Source organism: Orcinus orca, chromosome 12 (genome assembly GCF_937001465.1).
Source record: "Orcinus orca chromosome 12, mOrcOrc1.1, whole genome shotgun sequence".
Taxonomy (NCBI): Eukaryota; Metazoa; Chordata; class Mammalia; order Artiodactyla; family Delphinidae; genus Orcinus; species Orcinus orca.
Window position 1 is genome coordinate 15,078,235 of NC_064570.1, and position 14,967 is coordinate 15,093,201.

General features: G+C 37.7%; 1 protein-coding gene across 1 annotated transcript in view; it reads right to left on the minus strand.

Moving 5' to 3' along the window:
* The window catches only part of PLEKHG1 (pleckstrin homology and RhoGEF domain containing G1), a 223,568-nt gene that overhangs the window by 165,488 nt on the left and 43,113 nt on the right, over nucleotides 1-14,967 (minus strand). The window lies entirely within an intron of this gene.

Here is a 14,967-nt window from a genome sequence, read left to right on the forward strand (position 1 = left end):
TTTCCCTTTCCCTTGAAATACTCAGAAAATCTAAAAAAGACTTGAACTTTCAATAGCGCTAAAAATTAAGTTCAATGACTTGCCAGGAGCCAAGAAGAATTTCCTTTACCAGGAAGAGAGATGAAACTCCAAGGAGCAGAAGGAGAATGGATGATTTCACTCAGTCTCAACCCTCATATCCTTATCTCTGAAACGCAAGTCTTCCACAGGATGTGAACCGCCTTCTAAGGCCATGGCCACTCTATCCCTGAGGTCCTCTCTATGGCTGTAGCCAATAAGTCCTCTCAGTTTCCATCTTTGCAAAGCACTTGGGGTGGGAAGGTAGAAGTTAATGGGAGTAATGCTTAGATGTGGTAAAGTCTGGGGTTGCTTTTTTTCTGGTCACTATTTTTGAAAAGAAAGAACCACAGACATTATATAATGGAAAAACAAATGTGCCTAGATATGTATCAGATAGGTATCTTCATGAACAAAAGTTACTTGAAAATATTTCCACTTGACTGAGGGATGAATCCAAATAAAAAGAGTGAAAAAGTAGTCACGTAGTAGCACGGCTGGTAAGCATTAAAAGCAGTAAATAGGGAATAAAGTATGCTAATTATTCTAAAACCAGTCCAAATAGTGTGCAAACTTCCAAATTTTTGGAAAAAAAGTCTAATAAAAACATTACTATAGTAGTTAAGTTCATCTAAGTCTGAAATCCTGGATCATGTTATGAAAAACGGGGAAATGAGTGGGGATAGACGGTAAAAGCAAGTTAATTTCATTTTGGGTGGGGAGTAAGAAATGCAGTTTTACTTGTGACGCTAGTAGCTGTTTTGTTTTTTTTTTAAACTGGAGAGAACAAAGCAATAAACTGCATATTTAAACTTAAGCTCAAAAACAGCAGTAAAGGTAATATAGGAAAGGCAGAAAAAAATAAAAGCAGGAATTTTTGATTTCGATATTTAAAAAAAAGTCACTGGTTCATTATAGAATGAAATGTCTCATAGACAGATTTCAGGCAAATCTAGTCTTAAAATCCAACATGAAACTCGAATTACTAGAAGAACATATCACAGATATGGAAGAGATGATAAACTTGAGAATGCCATATAAAAAGATCCTTGTGAATAAATCTGAACATCTCAATGGAAACAGTTTTCTAAGGTAGTATTTAATTATTAAAACTGAACCAGAAATATAAAAGCCGAAAGGCTAAGAAGTATGGTTCACTTCAAGGATTAGACAATTCCCAAACTGTATAAAAAGCTTTCAGGATATAAAACAAACGCGACTCTTCAGTTTGTTTGGTGAAGCTTATCAGATAACTTAACCTGATAAGACACAGAGAAGGAAAAAAGTAAGAGGTTTATTTCACTTAGATAAACATGATGGAAGAACATCAAATAAAGTGCTCAGAACTCTTGATTTCTAGTAAATTAAAATAATGATACAACAATATAAACTGGGCTTATTCTATAAATATTATATAAATAAATCTCTTACGCTGTATCAATAGGTCAGATCAACATGTATTCATATTTCCAAAGATGACAAAATAGCATGTGATAAACTCAGCACTTATACCTGATAACCTCTCAGTAATCTAGAAATAGAAAGATCACCTACTGTGATTTTTAAAAAGATCTAAAACCAACAGACAACATTTTTGCTAAAAAGTCAGGAATAAAATAAAAAGATGTTCACAAAGTATTAGTGAAAGGAAATGAACAGACCAAATACCACCATCAGCAGGTGCAAGGCTGAATACCTAAAACTCAAGAGAAATATCTAAAAATAACCCTGTTGGAAATAGTAAGGGTGGTATCAGATGATTTGAAATACGTAAAAAGCAATGCTTTTTGTCCAGTGGTAGCAAAGGCCAGTCACAAACAAATGGAAAAAAAAGACAGTCTGAAAACAGGTCATATTCAGAAAAATTATGCTCAAAGAACCTATGTAGAAAATGTTTAAGGAAATCTTTAGGACAATGGTTTCCTCATGAGAAATGTTGAGAAGTATTAATGTACTTTTTTAGAAAAGGGAAAAAAAAAAAGCATCATCTAGCCAGGAAACTCAATATGAGGTAAACTAATGAATTTATATTTTTGGTCTGTAGAAGGTGAAGTACCATTATAGGAATATGAGAACAGTAAGAGGCTTTTATAACCAGAGAGGCTTATTTATAGGTGAATACTTGAGGATCTCAGAGGCTGTTCTATAAATTCACGATAGAATTTTTAGAAAAAAACACATTAAGAATATTTGATTATCCGGCCTTAAGTGCAAAATGCACTGATAGATTATACTCACAGCATTAAATACAAATAGAATTTGATATAAAAATACCCCCAAACACTTCACTACACTCTTGAAGGTTGGGGAAATGTTATAAACAGCCATCAATGTTATATTTCTGGAAAGAAAATGTTAATTGCACTTCACTGAACCATGATAAAACAGGTCACATTTTATTGCTTTTGGCCAAAGAACAATGTGAAACTTACAGTCAGGAGTACATGCAAGGTGGTGTTTAAAATAAGTTCTATAGGCACGCCACAACTAATGTGAGTTTGAGAATAAAAATAAATAAAATGTCAGGGTTGGTTTTATAAAAAGGAGACACAAGTCCAATATGTCGCCATGTCTTTTTAGCTACAGTGTCTAAAATAAGCTTATCTCTCATTTCAGACAACAGAGGGAGGAGAGAAACTAAAAGCCAAGTGTTTCTGACAATAACTATGGGATCAATGTCACAAAAGGGATCACATTTACTCTTTATATCAGGACAAAATTAAAGGCCTGTTAGCTTTGGAGGATGATGATACTGAGTGACTAGGTAAAAACAGGTTTAATGGGCTGAGTCTGGCAGGGTTTAAACAAGGAACAATTTAAAGTCATGTTCGATAAAAACACTTCTACTTATGATAATGACTGTGCAAATACCCAAGGTGTAGACACTTTCCCTAAAAATGTCAACTATTTGAAACACAGGAGCCCCAAAAGCTTGCCCATAAGCATGAAATCTGTTATCTTTATTTCTTGAGTAAAACACATAAAACTTCATAGAAGAAACAAGTGAGGGTGAAAACTCACATAAAGGGCTACCAGAAATCACAGAATTTTTAGACCAGTGTAGACTCAATAGCAATAAGACCAAAAAAGGGCAACTTTCCCAATGTTCACGCCCTAAGTATCTAGAAAGTATTCCTTAAATAAGTAACACAGATGGTCAAGTAGACAAAAACAAAGCGAGTATTTTTGAGGGGATACACAGTTTGATCATGTAACTCCAAAAGGAATCTCTGTATTCACACCAGAGTCCAGCGCCTGCCCCACACCTGCCATTCTGGGGGGCCGCGCCACGTCTATCCATTCTGATTTAAGAATGCCAGGTAACTCTGGACTCTAGGTCCACTTCGACATAAAAACCACTTTCTCTCTTCCACTTGCCCTTCTTTGAGCTGCCTCATTTCCTTCATAGACCATAAGCAAGCAACAGTAGCTAGTGAAATACAAACCTTCTTAATTTGGCTGCTGAAAGGGGGCGGAATACTATCCTCTATAATTTTGGAAGCCCAACATCCATCTACCCTCCTTCTGACAACCATACCAGCGTTTCCCTCTCCTTTGTCCTACTATCAGCCCAGGTGCTCTGAATGAAATCAATTAGGCTAAACAATTCATCATATTTCATCTCCCTGATTACTCTGATTGGTGCATGGATAGGCGCGTGACCCAAGCCACACCAATCGGGATCAATGAGACCTAACTGGGGTATTTTATTAAAATTACTAAGGAAGCAGAACTTTTCCTGCTTCTATGAGACACGAACAAGACAGGATTTAGAGGCCAGAGTTGCTGTAGCCACTCTGCAAACACGTGGGGCATGAAAATGAGCCTACATGGAGGAATCTCATTCTGATCAATTCTGTGTGTTTTTGAACTATAAAACAGATCTATACATGCTCCAAGGTGACTTACTTTCTTCTACTCTATATAACGTTTGTGAGGGACTTCCCTGGTGATGCAGTGGTTAAGACTCTGCGCTCCCAATGCAGGGCACCCGGGTTCCATCCCTGGTCAGGGAACTAGATCGCACATGCATGCCGCAACTAAGAGTTTGCATGCCACAACTTAGGATCCCGCCTGCTGCAACTAAGACCTGTTGCAACCAAATAAATAAATATTACGTTAGTGAGATTCCTCCATGTCATTTTGCAGTGTAATTATTTGTGCAGATGGAGAGTACTTCTTTGAATTTCACTGGATACTTCGTGGTATATTTATACGCTCTACTGTTAGACCTTTAGATTGTTTCCATTTTTCCTTCCTATACAAGCAACGCTGTACATGACTCCTGTATTCATACTTCTACATTGTATTTACTTGAACTGGAACTGCTGGGTTGTTCATCATATCCATGTTGAACTTTACTGGGTAATGCCAATTTTTTTTCAAGAGTAATTGTACCAATTTACACTCCACCCAGAGTACACGCATACCTCATTTTACTGTGCTTTACTTTATTGCACCTTGAACATATTGCATTTTTATTTATTTACTTATTTTTACAAATTGAAAGTCTGTGGTAACCCTGGGTTGTCAGATGATGGTTAGCATTTTTTAGCAATAAAATATTTTTAAATTAAGGTATATAGTTTTTTTAGGCAAAATGCTATTAAGCATTCAATAGACTACAGTGTATAGTATAAACATAACTTTTATATGCACTGGGAAACCAAACAATTTGTGTGACTCGATTTATTGTGACATTAACATTATTGCAATGGTCTGAAACTGAACCTGCAATATCTCTGATGTATGCCTATATATGAGAGTTCTTTTCACTCCATATTATGGCCAACACCTAATACCATAAACTTTTTTTTTTTTTTGCAGTACGCGGGCCTCTCACTGTTGTGGCCTCTCCCGTTGCGGAGCACAGGCTCCGGACGCGCAGGCTCAGCGGCCATGGCTCACGGGCCCTGCCGCTCTGCGGCACGTGGGATCTTTCCGGACCAGGGCACGAACCCGTGTCCCCTGCATCGGCAGGCGGACTCCCAACCACTGCACCACCAGGGAAGCCCCCATAAACTTTTAATTATAGCTATTCTGGTGGGTGAGAAATGGTATTACTGTGGTTTAAATTTGCATTTACCTAATTACTAATGGGGTTGAGCATAACTTCATTTGTGTGTTGGCTATTCACATTTCCTTCCCTGTGAAAAACTTGCGCATACACTTTGCCCATTTTTCTATTGAATTATTTTTTTCTTATGAATTTGTTGGAGTTATTTATATATTACCCAAAATGTAAATCCATCTGTCTGTTATGGGTTATGGTTTATCTTCAGTCTCTTGACAAAGAGAAGTTCTTAAATATGATGCAGTTATATATGTCTCTTTATGGTATAATGATTTTCTGTCTTGTGTAATAAATTCTTTCCCTACCCCAAGGACAAGAAGATATTCTTCTATGTTTCTTTTAAAAGTTTTATAATTGTGTATTTTGTGTTTAAGTCCTTGATCCATTTGAAATTAATTACTATGTATGCTGCAAGGCAGGTGCCATTTTCATTTTTTCCATAAGGATAAGCTATTACCCCAGTATCATTATTTATTCTTTCCACTGATTTGCATTTCAGTTGTGTCACATAACAGGTTTTCTATATAAATGTGGGCCTGTTTCAGAAATACTGTTTTACTGGTCTAATCACTTATCCCTATTGCCAAAATTACAGTGTCTAAATCGTTTGGGCTTTATAACAATATAAATATCTCTAAATCCTTCTACCTGTTTCTTCTTAAGGATTCTTTTGGCTATTTCTGGATCTTTGATCTGTATAAGTTTGAGAATCAACCTAAGGTCCAAAAACATGTTGAATTTTGACTGGGATTGTACTGGATCCACGTTTGGGAGAACTGCCATCTTTATAATAATGAGATCATCTATGAATATCTTATGCCCCTCCAATTATTTAGATCTTTTAGAAGTATTTTTCAATAAAGTTAGTTATTCCAGCATCTACATAAAGATCTTTCATCAAATATGTTTCTAGGAACTTAATTTTTGTTATTATTGGAGAATATATCTTTTAAAAATATATACTGCTTTTTCTAGAAAGGCTATTAACTTGAAAAAATGTATTTGGAAATATACAGAAAAGTTGCAAAAGTAAGAACTGTAGTGCTTAGCTTTTGCTTGTCAAAAGCTTATTAGTCGTTTCAGAGAACCAAGTTTTGATTCTGGGATGCCATATGTACTTATAATTGTTCAGACATAAGCAAAAAAACCCCATCGGCTACAGAATTCACAATAGAAACAGGCTGACCAAAGTGGGAGTGGAGGGGGGAAATTTAAATGATCAAATATTTTAGAATAAGAGTGTTAAACAATCACAAAAATTTTTCATTCAAGCAGGCAATGATTTATATGCCTCAGACTCAATTTTTATTTTTTCATTCAACAAGTATTTAGGATCTATTATGCACAGATACACATTTCTAGTCCCATAGAGACCTCCGGAGACGGACACTTTACAGCTTTACTTGCAAACTCAATTCAACTTCTATTTCTAATTTGATATCTCTAATTGGCCTTTGTTTGATCTCTCTAATTGGCATGTTTCTAAAGAGATCCAGTGGGTCTCAACCACTTAAAAAAACCCCAAACCCTAGAATTTGGAAGTGGAGACTATTGAGAAGAGGTGCACATCTTTCAATAACTAATAGTTATTGGTTTCCTAACCAGTAAATGTACTCGTTTTACCCACAATTTGATTAAATTATATAGTAAATGCCTGATGTGTGTCAGGCACTATGCCAGGAGTTTATAAAGTGGGTAAAGCAAGGTCTCTGAGGAATAGATCTCATATTACAAAATGGGTGTGTTCTTGGGAAAAATACATAAAGCAATTCTTAATAAGTTGAATTGTTTTCTGTGGCATTTTAATAGATCCATTAGAAAAAAACTGTTCAAGTGAAGGTTCTACCCACTCAATTCTGATGTAATACATCAGGTTTGCACGACTTGTCAGGCACTGCATTCTGCAAAGAAAGAAGACTGATGAAATGACAAGTTCAGTCTTTAGTTTGTATCATTTCTTGGGTTCCGCAGGATCACACACCAGCTGTGTGTATGTAGAACTGATTAAAGTTCTTTATATTTTATTAAGAAACGTTAGGCTGATACTGCATGCTTCCCAAATCTGGGCTATATTGAATGGTAAGTGGGTTGTGAATCTTTTAGAAAGGAAACCAAAAGCAGATAGACAACACAGACTCTGCACACCAGATTTTGATGACCCATAGCTTAGATATTGTCATTTGCTGTTTATATTTTTAAAAAGGCTAACAGCTGGCATAATGACTTGACAAAGCATCCTTAATTCTAACACTGAATCAGAGTTAGGAGTTAGAGTAGATGGCCCTTCCTCATATTCCCCTGTGTGTCCCTCTCTTTTTCATTCTTAGAGCAAAGTGGGCCTCTTTATTAAAAAAGCTGGCCAAACAGAACTGGGGATTCCAACACCACTTTCCTTTTATTTTTCAATGTTGGAGGGGAAAATGGGCAAGAATGTGAAGTAGTGAATGTTTCTTGAATGAATGACCTTCATTCAAGTGCTGTTAAAGGCACTAGAATTACAAAGAAAAATACCAAGCCTCTTCCCAAGATAGCAGGCTTTCAAGGGATGTATACCAGTCAATAGACTGGATGGTAGCTGTGTTGCAAATGCTATAATACAGTTATCAACACTTTCCTATCTCACTTTCCTATCACCCAAGAGACCTGTGTTACTCTTAAAATGACCTGAATGCATCCAACATCTGAGCACCAATAATGCACCAGGCATGGGTGCTGAGGACACAGCAGTGACTAGGACAGACCTAGTTCTTACCCCCATGGAACCTCCAGTCAGTGGAATGGACTGTCACAGAGTTAGCTAGTAACAACACCCAGAGACAGCATGCTACCCAGTGTGATCTTGAAAGCATAAAAAGAATATAACTCTAATATTAAAATTTGGGGCTTAGTAGTTAGTACATCAGTAGAGGACTATAATGAGTAAGACAAGACTTTCCAAAGACCCTCGAGTCCAGACAGAAATAAGAAGGAAGGGGATTATGAAAGTTAATAAAGTTTTGGCAGATTCTGTACTTAATAAAATGGAGGAAACTATAGAAATGGATGAGCATTTCTAAGCAGAAACATTTTATAAGCAACATTAAAAAAATTTTATTTATTTACTTAATTTATTTTTGCTACGTTGGGTCTTTGTTGCTGCGCATGGGCTTCAGTAGTTGTGGCTCGTGGGCTCTAGAGCACAGGCTCAGTAGTTGTGGTGCACGGGCTTAGCTGCTCCACGGCATGTGGTATCTTCCCGGCTCGACCCCATGTCCGCTGCATTGGCAGGCGGATTCTTAACCACTGCGCCACCAGGGAAGCCCAGCAATGGCTTTTATAGATTAGAGGAATATAGATTAGAGTCCAAGAGCTTCTTTCAACCTAGATCAATAACTTTAAGTGATTCAGAATGTGTTAGCAAGCAACGAAAATGAACAATGTTAGTTTACATAGCAAAATTCCCTAAAATGAACAGAATTCAGATGGCTGTGGTTTTTAAAGTTGGACTGACTCAAAAGTAAAACAGATTTTAGTAAAGGGAAACCAAAGATATCACATGTTTTCTTATACTAGTTATTTAATAAACTAATATTTTGGAAGATAGCTTTAGAAATTTAAATTTGTTGTTGCAGTTTATTTAATGGTGAGTACTGTAAAATGCTTCTGTAAAAAGACTAGTTTTATTCAAGCAACATATGGAAAAACCTGTTACATCACTTTAGAATGTTATATTTAGAAAGGTAATTTCCTTTCACTGGAGGCCTTTTTTCTTTTCTCAACTTTTCCACATCAGTCAAGAAAAACAGGCTTTGACTTATCAGTTTTTTAAAAAAACAAACTACCAAATATATCACAGAGTTTTTATTTACTGTTCATTTAACACTGAGGATATTTCAATAGGCTTTCAGGTTCAGGGAAACCTGAATATGGAGAGCAGACTTCCAATAAAACATTTTACAGTTCCTACCGAACAGTGATTTATTCAGCTACGCATTCGCCACCATTACAGCAACTAGTACTTCCTGGAAATCTTTGGTTTTGCTAATGTGGACTGCTTTTACTTCTAAAAAGAGGGGAAATGCTAAAATTGAATTATGTAGCCCACGAGGAAACTAGGAGGGTGATAATTGACATACGCAAAGAAACCTTCTCATTTTACATCTGTACTTGAGAAAACTTTTTCTTTTTATTCAACTTGTCATTAGCATACCTAGTGTGTGCTTACACAGTTATTTTGCTAATTTTAAAAGGCTCCAACTTAATATGAATGTCATTAAAAATATTTTGGAGAGTCTAAACTGAACAGATGATTCTTTCTGTATAATATTTTTGGTTTCTTCATGGAAAACCATTAGGATTTTTTTCAATCTATCTTGCAAATTTAGATTATATTAAGTATGTTTTATTTATTTGAGAATAAATTTTATTTAGAATAAATATATGTGGTTTTTAGTTTCTAACCCCATGAGCAGATTAATATTTCTTCAGATTCAGTTTATTTGCATTGTTAGCTCAGCTATTTGGGTGTGTACAATAGCCTATAACGGTAAGGACGTTTGGTCATGTGATATTAAAATTAAACCCAGAGCAAAGGCCAGTCCTCTGGTAATGCACAGATATGCTACAGAGAACACACTACCACAAATTTGACTACGAAACTGAAATACAGCGCCTATGAAAAAACTGAAATATATTGCCTACTACCAGAAAATTGGTTAGAATTGCATTTTCCAATCTAAATGATCAGCAAGTACAGATATTTGTTTAGCATTTGTTTCCCCCGTTAGACTATACGAGACCCCATTTCTTTGGTACATGACAGCATACGCAACACCTAGCACATGGTGGTTGCTCACAAATAGTTATGAAATGAATAACTGAGTGAAATGTCCTCACTGGATAGGTATGCTAAGCTGTTTTGTTTTTTTTTTTTAAATAAATTTATTTATTTATTTTTGGCTGCGCTGGGTGCTCGTTGCTGCACGCAGGCTTTCTCTAGTTGCGGCGAGCTGGGGCTTCTCTTTGTTGCAAAGCATGGGCTTCTCATTGTGGTGGCTTCTCTTGTTGTGGAGCAAGGGCTCTAGGTGCGTGGGCATCAGTAGTTGTGGCATGCGGGCTTCAGTAGTTGTGGCTCACGGGCTCTAGGCTCAGTAGTTTTGCTACGTGGGCTTAGCTGCTCTGCGGCATGTGGGATCTTCCCGGACCAGGGCTCGAACTCGTGTCCCCTGCATTGGTAGGCAGATTCTTAACCACTGCACCACCAGGGAAGCCCCTAAGCAGGGTTTTAAATGAAAAAGTCCGGCTGATATATAAATAATGACAGGATACATCTTTTAGAGAAAAAATGGTTGAAAATACTAGAACAGGGAAAATAATCAAAAATATCCCTGAAAAGACAGGAGGAACTGGGACCCAGGATCCAGGACCCAGCGTTAAATAAGGTCAGGACCCTTTTGCTGTTAAAACAAAGGGCAGGCAGTTGGGAGTTAGTAGATTTGTTGGCAGGCAGTAGCCCAGTGTGTTCTCAGATGATTTCCATTTTTCTCTGAGAAGTAAGAGACAAGACCATCTTCTGAATGTGATGGGCAAGAATGAGCATTTGGGAAGAGTGAGGAAGATTAGAAATGAGTCATTTGGAAGAGTCAGGGCATGAGCTGACTATAAAATAATCGTCAGTCGGTCAATATCCCATTGTGTCATCAACCTCCAGGTGACAGATCCTTAGGTGGGACATGGGCTTGGGCAAGTGCCTAGCAGAGAGCAGGTAGGACAGGTGGGAAGCATCACAAAAATAGTTTTGGCTCTGGAATCAGGAGACTTGGGTCTAAGCCCAAGCTCTGCTCGTAATGAGTTGCCTGACTTGAAGGAATCACTTCATTTCTTTAGAACTTAGGCTTTACCATTTGTAAAATGAAAGGACTGCTTAAGAACCTCCACTATCCCTTCTAGCTCTCAAAGGGCTAAATCTTTACAAAATAACCAGTAAATGAGTCTAACGGCACCACAATAAATACAGCATAAAAAGTTAGAGTTGTACAGTACCCATTTTTACTGCCTTGGCCCATGGCCTCGTTACTTTCTGACATGGGTTACATCATGACCTCCCCACTGGGCTGCCTCCAATCCTACCTTCATCCTGTCATGTGTATGACAGATGTGATCACGTGGCTTCTTTGTTTCCATCCTTCAGAAGTTCCCCCCATTGCTGACTGATGAACCCAGGATCCTGAACCCCACCCAGGAAGCCCTTCATTACTGGTTCCTGCCTCACTTCACTGCTTCACTGAAACACTAACTGCAAAATTGTTTTTCAAAAAAAGAGAAAGGGAGGATATTCTCTATTAAAGCACACATAAAAAAAGGGTTTTTCGAATCCCCTAAACATACCGATTTTCTACTTTAGGAACACATGCACTGCCATTTGCTATTTTATGACAGAGAGTCCAATTAAAAAACATCATATTCAGAGATTTGGGCCAAGCAGCTTTCAGTAGCAATAGTGAGAATTCTGTGGCTGAGTTAAAATACACTAAGGTGAATTCCTCTCACTTTTCAAGGTGAATATAAATTAAAGCCCTCCCCCAGAGAAATGGGCTTTCCAGAGGAAGTGAAGAAAGACTATAACTAACATTAGCCCATTCATTAAAAGAACGGTATTCAACCATGTTTACACAAGTGGTTCTCACTCTTTAAACTTAAGTCTAAATATATTTTAAAAGCTGTATGTAAAGTAGTAATTTACTGAAGCCAAACCACAAAGACATTTTAGGAATGCATCCAGGTTATAAAATTCTATTCCCTGCTCCATAAAGAGAATTTTAATAGTTGCTATTTTGGTCATCTATTTGACTAATTGTTACTTGGAAGGATTTTGGAACACAAAATAATTCGAAAAATTAAGTTTCAGTCCAATTAGGTTTCTAGGTGAGAGCTAGACATGTAAGCCCCTAACCGCTGAGTAGCCACTTTTCATACCAGGTAACTGGCAGAGGCAGCCTCCCCTGCTCACTAGACCTCCTCACCTTCAACCTTCCATGTCTGGGAATTTTCTTGTCCTGTCAACACCCTTATTTGCCATCATTTCAGGAATCCTGAAGAGAGAGGGAGGGGCAATGGCAAGAAAGGTTCAATCAAAAGGCTCAATGAATTTCTTTTTTTTTTTTTTTGGCCATGCCGCGTGGCACGTGGGATCTTAGTTTCCCGACCAGGGATGGAACCCAGGTCCCCTGCACTGGAAGCGCGGAGTCTTAGCCACTGAACCGCCAGAGAAGTCCCAAGGCTCACTGAATGTTAAGATAAAGGAGAGACTGCTTCTGGTTGAGGGGGCTCCCAGACTGTCTGTGTAAATGAAGTGCAGGGTGGGCAAGCTTTTAGGGAAGAGTTAGGAGATGGAAGGAAAGACATTCCAGAACAGTGGGAGAGCACAGGAAACTAGAAAGCCTAAATTCTTCCAAGGAACTAAGACGGGTAACTTAGTTGGAGTTGGCGTTTTGGTGGAAAACTGTAACACTTTCTATCTACAAATTAAAGAAGTGTTTGGTGCTGGAAAAGAAAAATTCTAAGCAATCCAAGAAGATCATCTGTCAAGATCATCATTGTCAAGAACAATACTTTCTTAAGGGCTGGAACAATGTTCACATTCACATTTCCTTCATGCAAAAAAGGAACAAGAATGGGAACGTTCTCAGATTATTAAACAAATAAATGCCAAAACAGAAAACTCCATGGACTAAATAATAGAATTTATATGGCTCAAGACTCATCCAGCAGGTGGAAAAATTTAAGCCAAGAAAATCTCCAGAAAGTACAGCAAAAAAACAAATGAAAATAGGAAAGACATGGAGAGTTGATTCCAGGACGTCCAAAATCCATCCCCTGGAGTTCTAGGTGAAGAGTTGAAGAGGGAGTAAGTATTAGTGGGGAAAAAATATCCTGAGCTAGAGGAGACTTCAAATCATAAAGGTCAAAAAAAAAAAAAAAGATTAATGAAAAAAGATCACTGATGAAACATCAGAACTAAGGATAAAGTAAAAATTCCCCAAAGCTTCAAAGAGGTAGACAGACACATGCATACACAATCAACTAAGTTAGAAGAATCAATCTAGCACCAGACTTATTGGCTACATTAGATTGTAGGTATCAGAGGGGCAATGCCTTCAAAGTTGAGGAACTATCATTTTGAATCTAGACTGAAATTATCAATCAAGTGTGAAGGCAAAATCAGACATTTCCAAACATGCAGTAACAGAGCTTACCATCTGTGCATATTATATATAAAAAGCTACTCAAAGGGAATAGTCTACCAAATGAAAACAGGAATCTAAGGAAGGGAACAACATGGATGCAGAAAAACAGTGGGACCTGAATATAGCCCCAAAGCAGAAGAGTGTCTATAAAGAATCGAAGCTGTTGGAAAATCTCCTTCAAGCAGCAAAAGTCAGTGATTCAGTGTGGAATGTCCTTCTCTATGGATCTTATTATATTCCGTGGCTCCACAGTGAATCCTATTTGCGTATTGGCTTTTGACTTTTAGAAACAATCTATGGACAAAACAAGCATTCACAGCTATGCTCTAACAATAAGTATTACCATGATGCTGTAAAAATGATGGTCTAACACATTGGGAGTTTATAGGTAAGGGCTGACCCTCCTGGGAGCGAGGGGGGCTCCTGGACGTGGGACTTTCAGTGCTAAAACTGGGAAAGTCCTGGGTAAACCAGGACTGGTTTGTCACCTTAGTCATGGGGAGAAGAGATGAAGAAAGGATGCTAATATCCTCATTTTGCCGAGCAGAGGTTCGACAGATGCTTTAGAAAAGAAATAAGTTGGTGACAACCAACACTAATATAGCAACTGTTAGCAGTGGCTGTCACTTAAGGAATGAGGTTTCTGTGTTTGATTTCAGCCCCTTCCAAATGATTTAGATTTCTAAAACAATACATCCATTTAGAGTAGAATGAGTCAAGTCTTATTCATGAGGCATCTAACTGCTAACAAAGAGAATGTTTCAAAGCGAGAAAAACCTAGGGCTCCAAACACGGGAAGCTAACTGAAAATGATTAAACAAGGGATTCTTATCTAAACTTTGATTTGAAAGCAAGAGTATAAACAAAACCAAGGACAGGAAGATCTGTTCTCCTGTCTAGGGGCAGTGTCTGTACTCTCGTGAAGAATGGATGGTCACAGGAAAGGACAGGAGGAAGAAGCCCTCAGTGAACCAAAAAAGGGACCAACTGAGCAGAGTTAATCACATAACAGGCCATTAGATGCTATACTGGCACCACGGCTACTGCTGGGTAAACCAGAGTGGCCCTGTTCCCTCCACATAAAAGCTGCTCAAAAGACACCTGCTTCCTCTCTGAAAGTGTGACATTTATGAGTATTATATATTACACTAACTTTACAAAAAACCCATAAACGACATACTGTGATCCAGCTGTTTTATGCCAAACTGTTACTCACATAACGTGTAAAAATTCAAAATATGGCATCTTTTGATGCACACGAACACTTTGAAATTTGTCTAATGACCCTGAAGAGGGATTCATATCTATAGATAATTTTTTTTGTCTTAAAGAGAACCCAAATCTTAGGTATACTGATCCCCAATTATTTGTACAGGAAGCCGTTAACTTATCTACTAATGATAACACAACCATGGAAGATAATAATTATTTCATTCCCTTCAACTTAAAAATGTCCTCTGTTAACACCCAAAAGATAAATGATTTTAAATTTTAAGTGGAAAAAGCCCACAGTCCCGCCTTTTGCAGTTCACATGACCAAAATCCATCCTGAGCGTTGTACAACGCAGGGAACTAGGGCCCTTGATACATTTGACAACTTTAATAGGTGCC